The sequence below is a fragment of the Salvelinus fontinalis genome, chromosome 24, assembly GCF_029448725.1.
Source record: "Salvelinus fontinalis isolate EN_2023a chromosome 24, ASM2944872v1, whole genome shotgun sequence".
In the NCBI taxonomy this organism is placed as follows: domain Eukaryota; kingdom Metazoa; phylum Chordata; class Actinopteri; order Salmoniformes; family Salmonidae; genus Salvelinus; species Salvelinus fontinalis.
In genome coordinates, this window is record NC_074688.1 from 9,838,189 (window position 1) to 9,851,135 (window position 12,947).

General features: G+C 43.0%; 1 protein-coding gene across 6 annotated transcripts in view; it reads left to right on the forward strand.

The window, feature by feature from the left end:
• The first annotated feature begins 3,872 nt into the window (after positions 1–3,872).
• The window catches only part of LOC129821892 (arf-GAP with Rho-GAP domain, ANK repeat and PH domain-containing protein 1-like), a 121,116-nt gene continuing 112,041 nt past the window's right edge, over positions 3,873–12,947 (forward strand). For 4 of the 6 annotated variants that reach the window (XM_055879616.1, XM_055879618.1, XM_055879622.1 and 1 more), the window contains exon 1: positions 3,874–4,016. The gene's annotated coding sequence lies outside the window, so the exon portion shown is untranslated. Of the gene's footprint in view, positions 4,017–12,947 lie in introns of all 6 variants that reach the window. The other 2 variants (XM_055879615.1, XM_055879619.1) reach the window with 1 other exon arrangement.

Sequence of the window (12,947 nt, forward strand, 5' to 3'; positions counted from 1 at the left end):
GGTCATTTCTGTAACATTTGTTTGCAGTCGGGAAAAGACTACCGGGGCGTATTCGTTTTGTCAGCACGTCCTAGTACATAACTTCTCCTACAGTGGATTCGGAAAGTATTCAGACCCCTTAACTTTTTCCACTTTTTGTTACATTACAGCCTTACTCTAAAATGGATTAAATAGTTTTCAAACTCTTGTCTACACACAATACCCCATAATGACAAAGCAAAAACATGTTTTTAGAAATCTTTGCAAATTTATAAAAAATAAAAAACATGACATTTACAGAAGTATTCCAACACTTTACTCAGTACTTTGTTGAAGCACCTTTGGCAGTGATTACAGCCTCCAATTTTCTTCGGTATGACGCTACAAGCTTGGCAGACCTGTATTTGGGGAGTTTCTCCCATTCTTCTCTGCAGATCCTTTCAAGCTTTGTCAGGTTGGATGGGGAGTGTCGCTGCACAGCTATTTTCAGGTCTCCAAAGATGTTCGATCGGATTGAAGTCCGGGCTCTGGCTGGGCCACTCAAGGACAATGAGACTTGTCCCGAAGCTAATCCTGCGTTGTCTTGGCTGTGTGCTTAGGGTTGTTGTCCTGTTGGAAGGTGAACCAGTCTGAGGTCCTGCCCGCTCTGGAGCAGGTTTTCATCAGTGATCTCTCTGTACTTTGCTCCATTCATCTTTCCCTCAATCCTGACTAGTCACCCAGTCCCTGCCGCTGAAAACATCCCCACAGCATGATGCTGCCCCCACATTGCTTCCCCGTAGGGATGATCCCAGATGTCCTCCAGATGTGACGCTTGGCATTCAGTTTTATCTTGGTTTCATCAGACCAGAGAATCTTGTTTCTCATGGTCTGAGAGTCTTTAGCTGTCTTTTGGTAAACTGTTATATGTTATGTGCCTTTTATCTCCACAGAGGAACTCTATAGAGCTCTGTCAGAGTGACCATCGGGTTCTTGGTCACCTCCCTGACCAAGGCCCTTCTCGCCCGATTGCTCAGTTTGGCCTGGAGGCCAGCTCTAAGAAGAGTCTTGGTGGTTCTAACCTTCTTCCATTTAAGAATGATGGAGGCCACTGTGTTCTTGGGGACCTTCAATGCTGCAGAAATGATTTGGCACCATTCTCTAGATCTGTGCCTGGACACTCCTGTCTCTGAGCTCTATGGACAATTCCTTCCACGTCATGGCTTGGTTTTTGCTCTGACATGCACTATCAACTGTGGGACCTTATATAGACAGGTGTGTGCCTTTCCAAATCATGTCCAATCATTTGAATTTACCACAGGTGGACCAATCAAGTTGTAGAAATATCTCAAGGATGATCAATGGAAGCAGGATGCACCTGAGCTCAATTTCGAGTCTCATAGAAAAGGGTCTGAATACTTATGTAAATAAGGTATTTCTGTTATTTCTATATACATTTGCAAAAAAAATCTAAAAACCTGTTTTCGCTTTGTCTTTATGGGGTAATGTGTGTAATTTTTATTTATTTAATAAATTTTAGAACAAGGCTTTAATGTGGAAAAATTCAAGGGCTCCGAATACTTTCCGAATGCACTGTCGGACGCGCTTTGTTTGCAAATCCTGTTATCTTCTTCTTCTATGGTATTATGGCGTTCGCACAATTTTATGTGGATGCCAAGACAAGTTTGGTAAAGTACAATATTTGATAACTAGAACATTTTGGAATGTATTATTATTTGTACTATTTGAGAATTATTTTCATTAACATTCAGTACTACGTTCTGTAATGTTAGGCTACAATATGTTTTGGAGAATGTTAATTGTCATTTTACATATTTAGTTTTTTGATTGCTGTCTGGTTTGGCTATACATGAATGCTGCATTCGTAACCAAGTGGGAATTTACCACATACGAATGGGAACAATCCACTTAAACGGCCTCCAACTGGTAATTATTAGTGGGAAACTCCTCTTCTCCCACATGCTGTCCTCTGACGTCACCTAATAAGGAAATGACCTAGATAACAGAATTTTCAGCAGTTAAATGCAACAAAACATTATTTATAAAAAGCTATATGTTTTTTTGAAAACTATAATTTTTTCCCCAAGTAGCTGTACTTTGTTTGGCTAATGGCCAGTAAGCTGCGGAAACCCAATCAGCTTTCCTCAATGAGTTCAAAGCATGTGAATGCATCCAACTGATAAATTCCCACCTCCCACTTGGTTAAGGAACACAGCAAAAGGCTCCTCACAAGAACAGCAGATCAGACCATGGGAAATGTTTGATGTGGCAGCATTGATGTGGCAGCATGTAACTTTTCAGTGCCCAAGACAAGGACCTAGTCTAAAACCCAGTTTAAGCCTCATGTTTTTTTAAGTTTGTCAATTTTTGTTTTGTTTTGTCCTGCACTGTAAATAAGACAAACTGTGAGCTGTTGCCTGGCTACCTGTCCACATCACTCTGGCCAAACTGATGTTTCTTCTCCACGATGAGTCTGGATTTGCCTCCCTCCCCTATAATTTATAGAACGCAAACACATTCTGACTGTTCTGATTGGTCCCATAAACCAATGGGTTGGGCCAGAGCTGGCCTACATGACATAAGCATCTTATACTTTTTCACTGGTTAGATTTGTTAGAGACGATCCAATCGCTGAATAATTTGTTTTATACAACGCCCCTCATTTTGAAATGAAGTCTTGAAATTTCTTCTAGGATGGCAGATTCAGACAGAATGTATGTAGCGATTGATAGAGCAGTGGAATTAAATTCAGGGTGAGTCATCAGGCAACTACGACCTGGAACCCCACATTCTTTATATAATGAACCCAAGTTGTGTATCTGTACCACTGTCTCAGTTTAAAAGGCTACACACTGTGCATGAAGGCCTGTCTCCCTGCCACCCTCGGATTGACCCCACCATGGATGCTAGACCAGGGGTGAGTCCCTGTCTTTCCTGTCTTCCCCATTTCCTCTCCTTCTCCCCTCCTCCTCTCCTCTACCCCTCCTCCTCTCCACCCCTCTCCGCTACAGGCTATGCCTATACCTCCACACAGCTGCAAGCCGATGGAAAAGGAGGGACATAGGTTTATAATGTACAGTCTTTATTTTGCAGCACTGTGTCCTACATAGAATGTTTCCCCTAGGACAATAAAGTTAATTTATAATCTGCATCCATCTCTTTATTGTGTAGCCTAATCATCTCATGCTGAATTTCTTTGTGGGAAAAAAATCTGTGCCACTTTCAGGGCAATACCATAAACCATAATAGCCTTGGTCCTAAGGGATTGGATTTATGTGATATATAGGCATACTCAACTAGCCTGAGTAGAAGTTGCCTGCAGATGAGGAAATCCATATGTATTCACAGAAATAATGTAGGCCGATATATATTGGTCTCCGGGAGAGTTGTTAGGACAGATCGACTCTGACTGCAGGCATAGGCCTAATTTTCAGCGCCAATGAAATAAACTCTCATCCCATGAAGTTAGTTACTGTAGCCTCTCCACCTCAACACTACAGCAGTCACTTGTCGCCTTCCTGTGGTTGAAAACGACACTACACAGCGTCCTAGAATCACTCAGAAATATGTATGTTAATACAATGTCCAGTGTTGTTATTTTATGTTTCCACGCAGAATGGAACGATCATTTTAGTCAGAATGGCTACTGTTGCAAAGCACCAGACCGAATAGTCCCCATACAAATGTTGCTACTAACGTCCAGGATTAGCATGTCCAGAAATAAATTGTTAGCCTGCGATTCATCTCCAAATCGTATATTTGTGTGGAACTGGTTCCCTGTCTATGTTTACTAGAATATATGTCTGTTGGTGTGTTCTCTCGCATATAGACTTCAAAGGTTGAAAACCGGACTGTGCTCCTTTTTAATTGTAATCAGTCACGTGACCGCGGCAGAAGTTTTCGGTGGATTTGTGTCTTTGCTGCTGGTGCTTTCGAAGCGTGAGAAAAAGACATTGGCGAACTCGCCCTGAAATATCCCCAAATACCACAAAACCTCAACTCCAGTCAGCAGAGAAACGGTTCAAAACACAGAGAAGGTAAATCATATATTTTTTTTAATTTTCTGTAGAGTTTATGATTGAAAAACGTCAGAGGAAAGACAGGACCAAAACAGATTTTGTAATGAGGTGAATTTGTAAAGAATTCCTCTGCACTTTCAAGTGTAGTTGCAAAGGCATAATAGCCTGGACTCGGATGTGATTGTCAACAATCTAGCTACGTTTTTAGAGCAACCTGTAGGATTGTAAACGGGCAGTTGCTGTTAGTTCATGTATTAAAATGACCGCCTGTAGCGTTTCATCGTGGATAAAATAAAATTATAAACGCCTAGAACCGTTTTCCTTCTTTTGTGGTAGATTTAGGCTATAGTTTAAACGACCAAGAAGCGAGGACCCCCGTCTACGTTATTGCGGAACGCTGACACGGTTGTTTATCCCAGAGGGAATCTGTTTCCTCTATTCTTATCGGATCTCGGGGCTTACGTCCGCTCATTTTACAGGATCATACATCAATGATTTACAATATTAACAAGTTATTTCCGTGCGTGTGTCAAATCTGATGTGCGTGAAATGGGAGTAGTGTTACTGGTTTAGACTGAGTTAATGTGCACCTCTTTCCGTGTTCCGCTGTCGTCCAAACTAGAGGTGCAGGTTTGACAGGTGCTTTGCAGAGCCATGTAGCGCCCCGTTAACGTTACATGGGGAATATTTAAACAATACTATGTACTGTAACTGTATGTCTAGAACTAGCACAATATAAAAAAATTCTCTCTCATTATTATTGTAATAATACAAATAATCATAATACATTTAATTTGTATAGTGCTTTTCATTAGAGTTCTCTCAAAACTCTACTGAGAAAAAAAAATACAATTAAAAACAACATACATTTAAAATGCAGTAGTGGGCTAGGTGCCAAAATCATTATACACTGCTCAAAAAAATAAAGGGAACACTTAAACAACACAATGCAACTCCAAGTCAATCACACTTCTGTGAAATCAAACTGTCCACTTAGGAAGCAACACCGATTGACAATAAATGTCACATGCTGTTGTGCAAATGGAATAGACAAAAGGTGGAACTTATAGGCAATTAGCAAGACACCCCCAAAAAAGGAGTGATTCTGCAGGTGGCGTCTACAACCCACACAAGTGGCTCAGGTAGTGCAGTTCATCCAGGATGGCACATCAATGCGAGCTGTGGCAAAAAGGTTTGCTGTGTCTGTCAGCGTAGTGTCCAGAGCATGGAGACGCTACCAGGAGACAGGCCAGTACATCAGGAGACGTGGAGGAGGCCGTAGGAGGGCAACAACCCAGCAGCAGGACCGCTACCTCCGCCTTTGTGCAAGGAGGTGCACTGCCAGCGCCCTGCAAAATGACCTCCAGCAGGCCACAAATGTGCATGTGTCTGCTCAAATGGTCAGAAACAGACTCCATGAGGGTGGTATGAGGGCCCGACGTCCACAGGTGGGGGTTGTGCTTACAGCCCAACACCGTGCAGGACGTTTGGCATTTGCCAGAGAACACCAAGATTGGCAAATTCGCCACTAGCGCCCTGTGCTCTTCACAGATGAAAGCAGGTTCACACTGAGCACATGTGACAGAGTCTGGAGACGCCATGGAGAACGTTCTGCTGCCTGCAACATCCTCCAGCATGACCGGTTTGGCGATGGGTCAGTCATGGTGTGTGGTGGCATTTCTTTGTGGGGCCGCACAGCCCTCCATGTGCTCGCCAGAGGTAGCCTGACTGCCATTAGGTACCGCGATGAGATCCTCAGACCCCTTGTGAGACCATATGCTGACACATGCACATTTGTGGCCTGCTGGAGGTAATTTTGCAGGGCTCTGGCAGTGCACCTCCTTGCACAAAGGCGGAGGTAGCGGTCCTGCTGCTAGGTTGTTGCCCTCCTACGGCCTCCTCCACGTCTCCTGATGTACTGGCCTGTCTCCTGGTAGCGCCTCCATGCTCTGGACACTACGCTGACAGACACAGCAAACCTTTTTGCCACAGCTCGCATTGATGTGCCATCCTGGATGAGCTGCACTACCTGAGCCACTTGTGTGGGTTGTAGACTCCGTCTCATGCTACCACTAGAGTGAGAGCACCGCCAGCATTCAAAAGTGACCAAAACATCGGCCAGGAAGCATAGGAACTGAGAAGTGGTCTGTGGTCACCACCTGCAGAATCACTCCTTTTTTGGGGGTGTCTTGCTAATTGCCTATAATTTCCACCTTTTGTCTATTCCATTTGCACAACAGCATGTGAAATTTGTCAATCAGTGTTGCTTCCTAAGTGGACAGTTTGATTTCACAGAAGTGTGATTGACTTGGAGTTACATTGTGTTGTTTAAGTGTTCCCTTTATTTTTTTGAGCAGTGTAGATTGGGACTACAACTATAAACGAGGGCTTTAAGCATTCCATATGCGAGGGGCAAGGCAGCGGAAGGCTCGGCACCCCATAGTTCGGAGACGTGTCTTGGGGACTTGAAGCAGTAGGGAGTGGCTGGAACGGAGAGTGCTAGGTGGCTCACTGATTGAGATGAGGCCGCTGATGTAGGTTGGGCTCAAAAATACACCTTATGAAACAGCAGGGACTGTGAAGAGACACACACAAAGGTACATACGCACACAAGCGCTAGCACACACACTCTACACACCCGTACATTGTAATATTGTTGTATGCTGGTATTATACATTTTCTATTGTAGATATGTAGTGGTGTATTAATGTTATATGTTGTACTGTTTTATCTTTTGTTTTTTATGTAATGTTAGTGCCTGAATGTTATTGGAAGATCCCTAATAAATACAAATGTAATTTAAAAACAGGATCGGCCCAAGCACTGACCCATGTGGGACACCGCATGTGACTGTAGAATCCTCTGATCTGGTCTCTCCAATAGTTATGTATTGCCTTCTATTGGAGAGTTAGGAGGAGATTCACTTCAGAGCTGTTAAAGAGATAGCAGTGTGCTCTCTGAGACGATGCAGGAGGATGTTGTGGCCTACTGTGCCAGAAGCAGAACTGAGATCTAAGAGGAAGATGCTAGGAGATCCTGAATCAGAAGCTATCACTAAGTCGTTGTAGGGCTAGGTGATATGGCCAAAATATATCACAGTATAAAAACTAATGTCGGTATTTTATGTTTTTGAATAATACAAGTCTACATTTGCTTTATGAGTAGTGAGTGAACCTAGGGTGGCAACACACAAGTGATTTCAATGGGTCTTTCTCCATTCTGATCAATTAAACTTCAACACAAAATTATTTTCAGCATTTTCATCAATTTCTGCATTTCCTGCACTCAATTGAGATCATTTCCACACTGCCATGAGGGGCTGCACGAAATGTGAAAACAATCTTGGCCTTATTTATAACCAAATGTTCCAAATGCGATTTGACTTGCGATTTAGAGCAAAACACTTGGGTGAACTGTTGGAATCATGGAAATAGAATGATTATTATTATTTTTTAGTTAGAATGTAATAGTGGGCACTTTGAACAGTGTTTTTTGACATAACAACAAATTAAAATGCCATGGAGGAGTTTTTGTGACAGGTTAGTAACGAAATTGTTGATAAGTGTTTCCTAGGGGACCCTATAGACTTTGGCTACATCAAATGTTTTCTCTTAGCTACCTCCTGTATCTAACATATTCATGCTTTGCGTTTTTCTCTTTGATTTAGAAGATACTGTTGCACAAACAACATGCTGATTTAGGTCTACACCATCACTGGTAGTATCAGGCTGTATAGCTAATTACGTTTGCTCTGACTCAGTACATTTATTAGCTAGCTAAGTAGCAGGTTAGCATTAGCGACTAACACGATTTAGGACCAACTTGCTAAGAAAAGACAAGCTAGCTGTTTGCAGTTGTAAAAAATGCAAACTAATAGTGTAATTATAGAACGCTAGTGGATTTATATTAAGAAGCAAAGTGAAAACATCATCGTTGTCATCAACATTGTTGCATGTGCTGCATTGACCAGCAGACTGGACACATCGTGGTCGAAGAACAACAAATGCGCTCCTTGAGTGATGGGGCGGAGCTAGTGTAACGGTGTTGCTTCCATCCCTCTCCTCGCCCCAACCTGGGCTCAAACCCTCTGTACACATCAACAACTGCCTCCCGCAGGGCATCGTTACCTATCGGCCCACAAAAACCGCGGCCCAGAATGACAGTAGTTCCTCAATGTATTTGAAAAATCTTCCTTTCGATAACCACTCTGAATGAAAGGGAGAAATGTCATGCTCTGATCCAGTGGAAACGTCGTAAAATAGGCCTACCTGATTACTTATTATCCCTTGCGCAAATAGCCCACAGCTGTGTCTGTCCAGAGCTCACTGGCATGCGAAACCTGAGGGCACAGAATATTTTATATAAATGCTAGTATGCTAGCACCAGCTTCTGGCTGGACCCAATTTATAGTTAATACAATGTTTCAAGTTCGTTGCAGACAGGCCATGTGTAATATGATTTATAGGATGTTTATTTCTATCAGGATTTTTTTCTACCTGCAGGCTGCAATTTTGTTGGCTTTATGTAGACTCTCTTTTTAAAAATAAGTGGCAATGGCAATAGAAGTTACTTTTTAGGTTTGTATCATTTTCATTTAGATTTGGATAGAATTTTGATTAACAACAGGACAATGATTTTGAAATACGAAGGAGTTATTATAAATTAAATTAAACTGTTCCACGAAAATGTGCATATGATAACCATAACTGGCCCGCAGATCATTATAATTGGTAAGATAACTTGGCATTCCACATGAGAAAGGTTGCAGGCTCCTCACGTAGCCTATTATTGACCATTTCAGGAGAGTAGCGGCAGAATCTGCGAAAGCCAGCAAGACCGGGAGGAGGATGGTCAGGTTATTTTCTTCTGGTTATCTTGATCTCTGGCTCCCTCTTGAGTCATTTGTGTCTTCATCAAACAGTGCACTTAGCATCAGACACACTCATTGCAAAAAGTTGCTTTAATTAAAACCCACAAGGTGTGTTGATATGGTAAAATAATACACTCCGAGACAGGATTGTGTTGAGGCACAGATCTGGGGAAGGGTACCAAAATATTTATGCAGCATTGAAGGTCCCCAAGAACACAGTGGCCTTCAACATTCTTAAATGGAGAAGTTTGGAACCACCAAGACTCTTCCTAGAGCTGGCCGCCCGGCCAAACTGAGCAACCGGAGGGAGAATTGCCTTGGTCAGGGAGGTGACCAAGAACCCAATGGTCACTCTGACAGAGCTCTAAAGAGTTCCTCTGTGGAGATAGTTGTCCTTCTGGAGGTTCTCCTATCTCTGCAGCACTCCGCCAATCAGGCCTTTATGGTAGAGTGGCTAGACGGAAGCCACTCCTCAGTAAAAGGAACATGACAGCCCGCTTGCAATTTGCCAAAAGCCACCTAAAGGACTCTGACTATGAGAAACAAGATTCTCTGCTTTGATGACACCAAAATTGAACTCTTTGGCCTGAATGCCAAGCGTCACGTCTGGAGGAAACCAGGCACTGCTCATCACCTGGCCAATACCATCCCTACGGTGAAGCGTAGTGGTGGCAGCATCATCCTGTGGGGATGTTTATCAGCGGCAGAGGCTGGGAGACTAGTCCGTATCGAGGGAAAGATGAACAGAGAAAAGTACAGCTTAGTGATGAGCTTCGTTGGCACTATGGTGTTGAATGCTGCGCTGTAGTCAATGAACCGCATTCTCACATAGGCGTTCCTTTTGTTAAGGTGAGGAAGGGCGGTGTGGAGTGCGATTGACATTGAGTCATCTGTGGATCTGTTGGGGCGGTATGCAAATTGGAGTGGCTCTAGGGTGTCCGGGAGGATGCTGCTGATGTGAGCCATGACCAGCCTTTCAAAGCGCTTCATGGCTACTGACGTGAGTGCCACGGGGCGGTAATCATCTGCGATTGATTTAAATTTCAGTCATCTGATTTTTTTTGCTTTAACCCCAGTATGCTGGCCATGCTAGCTGTTGGCCATGCTAGCTGTTGGCCATGCTAGCTGTTGGCCATGCTAGCTGTTGGCCATGCTAGCTGTTGGCCATGCTTGCTGTGGGCCACCGCTGGTAAATTTAATATAAACTGCTACTTGACTTTGGGGTTATGTGTCTGCAGGTGTGTGTGTGTGTGGGAGAGGGGGACAAAAGTGTGTGTGATCTAAAATCTGTCCTGTGGAAGAGTAGAGCCTACTGCGATTCATGTTGCCCCCACCCTCTGTCTCAACGGTTTGATTAGGAGGAAATTGAATGTGTGTGAGTCATTGAGCTCGAAGGAGGGGTACCAGGGTGGGACCCAGCTAGCGCAGTGGATCTGGGCCGATTCCGGCTGAGAGTCGGGGCATTCCGGCTGAGAGTCAGACTCGGCCGACGTCATGTGGCCAGAGTCTGGGCCGCCTTCGGCAGTATTACTTATGGCTATGATGCGGGGATTGAGCTCGGGCCGATTCCGGTGTGAGTAATATGGCCCAAATGTATTACTTGGGGCCATGGCCAATTGGGGCTACTCTCTGGCAGATGATTACACGGGCTGCTTTATATAATTAATGTTTAATTATTAATTTATTTTTCCATATTTTCCACATTCCACAAAAATACAATTAACATTTAAATGAACTTTAAGAGTCCTGTTTAGTATTTTGATACTTTGTGGAAGGCAATTGATAAGCATTAACAACTTTGTGGATGGAACTTCCCGAGTGGCACAGCGGTCTAAGACACTGCAGCACAGTGCAGCTGCGTTTCTACAGATGCTGGTTTGAGACCTGTGCCGGCTGTCACCGGGAGACGCACAATTGGCCCAGTGTCGTCGGAGTTGGGGGAGGGTTTGGCCGGCCGAGATGTCCTTGTCCCATCGCATTGTAGCAACACCTGTGGCGGGCTAGGCGCATGCACGCTGACACGGTCAGCATGTGTATGACGTTTCCTCTGAGACATTTATTAGTTTTTGTGGATGGGTATAATTTGTATGTATAAAATGTATAATAGTAATACTTAAAATTACTAAATCGGGTCATGGGGGTGATTCTGGTAAAATGCCAGCAAAGCCGGCTGAATTCTGGTATACGGAATGGGCCGATTCTTGGCTGTCATTCATTTTGATTCCGGGCCGAGTCCGACACCCGATTCCGAGCTGATTCAATCACTCCCGGGCCCCCCTGAAGAGGGCCGATTCCTCATAGCTGGGGTGTGAGTCACTGTTAGTGGGTGTGTGTGATGGGAAGAGTGGTCCAGGTCATGCATCACACACAGCAGCCTTAATTGTCACTCATAATGAGGATTTGAAACTCTCTGTGTGTGTCTGAGAGATATAAAACCAAGGCCTTCTGACCTTAACCCTCAGTGATTTTTACTAACACCACAGACTTACTATTCTCACCCCCCAGTATTCCTCCCTCTCTCTCCCTTCTTCTCCCCACAACAAAATGTCACTTCAGTATTCAACGCTTGTCCAGGGAGTGGGGATACATGTCAAATTTCAACGGATTAGTTTAGGCATTCATTCCGAATGGTTAAGGTTTGGGGTAGGTTTAACCTTTTTTATTTTTTATAAACGAGTAACTAGCACCAAATTTATTATAGTTTTGTGTTTTTATATTAGTTTTTATTTCTTAGAAATTCTGTTTAGTTTCAGTTTTCCAACATGATTTACTAGTTTTTATTTAGTTTCAGTTAGTTTTCCAACATGATTTACTAGTTTTTATTTAGTTTTAGTGTGATTTAAAAACATTTCTATTTAGTTTTTATGTTATTCAGTTTTAGTGATCGAGACAGAAAGTAGCTTATGCATGGGAGGCTAGCAAGTATATCTGTGTAGGTTCTATTTCTAGAGCAATAGCATTCGGTCTGGGGAGGATGTTAGATTTTCTTGGACATTTCAAAAATTAAAATGTTCCCGGGGAGGGTCCTCTTCAGACAGACAATTCTTCTAACAAATCACGAGTTAAATCTTTGTGGATTGTTGAGGGATTAAACAATTCTGTGGTTGAGATGAATGAGGCAGAATAAATGGCAAATAAGTCTGCCTCACAACTAACTAAATGGCAAACATACTGCAAATTGAGAAATTATGCGACTAAACTGAATAAAAAGAAGAAACTACACTATGAAACAAAGATAAATGATAAAGAATGATAGTACCTTAAAAAATAACGGAGCACCTTAAATAAAATGTTGGGCAAAAAGCCAAACTCCGCTCTCATTCATTGAATCAGATGGCTCATTCATCACAAAACCCACTGATATTGCTAACTACTTGAATGATTTTTTAAATTGCCGAGATTAGCAAATTAGGCATGATTTTTCAGCAACAAACGCTGACGATACACATCCAATTATATCTGACCAATTTATGAAAGACAAGCATTGTAATTTTGATTTCCGTAGAGTGAGTGTGGAAGAGGTGTAAAAAGTTTTGTCTATCAACAATGACAAGCTACCGGGGTCTGACAACTTGGATGGAAAATGACTGAGGATAAAAGCGGACGATATTGCCACTCCTATTTGCTACATCTTCAATTTAATCCTACTAGAAAGTGTGTACCCTCAGGCCTGGAGGGAAGCTAAAGTTACTCCGCTACTTAAGAATAGGAAAGCCCTTTACTGGCTCAAATAGCTGACCAATCTGTTACCAACCCTTAGTAAACATTTGGAAAAAATTGTGTCTGACCAGATACAATTCCACCATCAGCACCGGCCTGTACCCTACCTTCCCTAAGCTCTTTCCTGGCCCCTTACATTAAGTTTGAATTCGTCCTGCTAGGTGACCTAAACGGGGACATGCTTAAACCACCTGACAAAGTCCTAAAGCAATGGGACTCCCTAAATCTTCCTCGGATTATCACCAATCCCACAAGGTATGACTCCAAACACCCAGAAAAGGCTACTCTCCTTGATGTTATCCTCAAAAATAATCTTGATGGGTATCAGTCAGGTGTTTTCTGTAATGACCTTAGTGGTC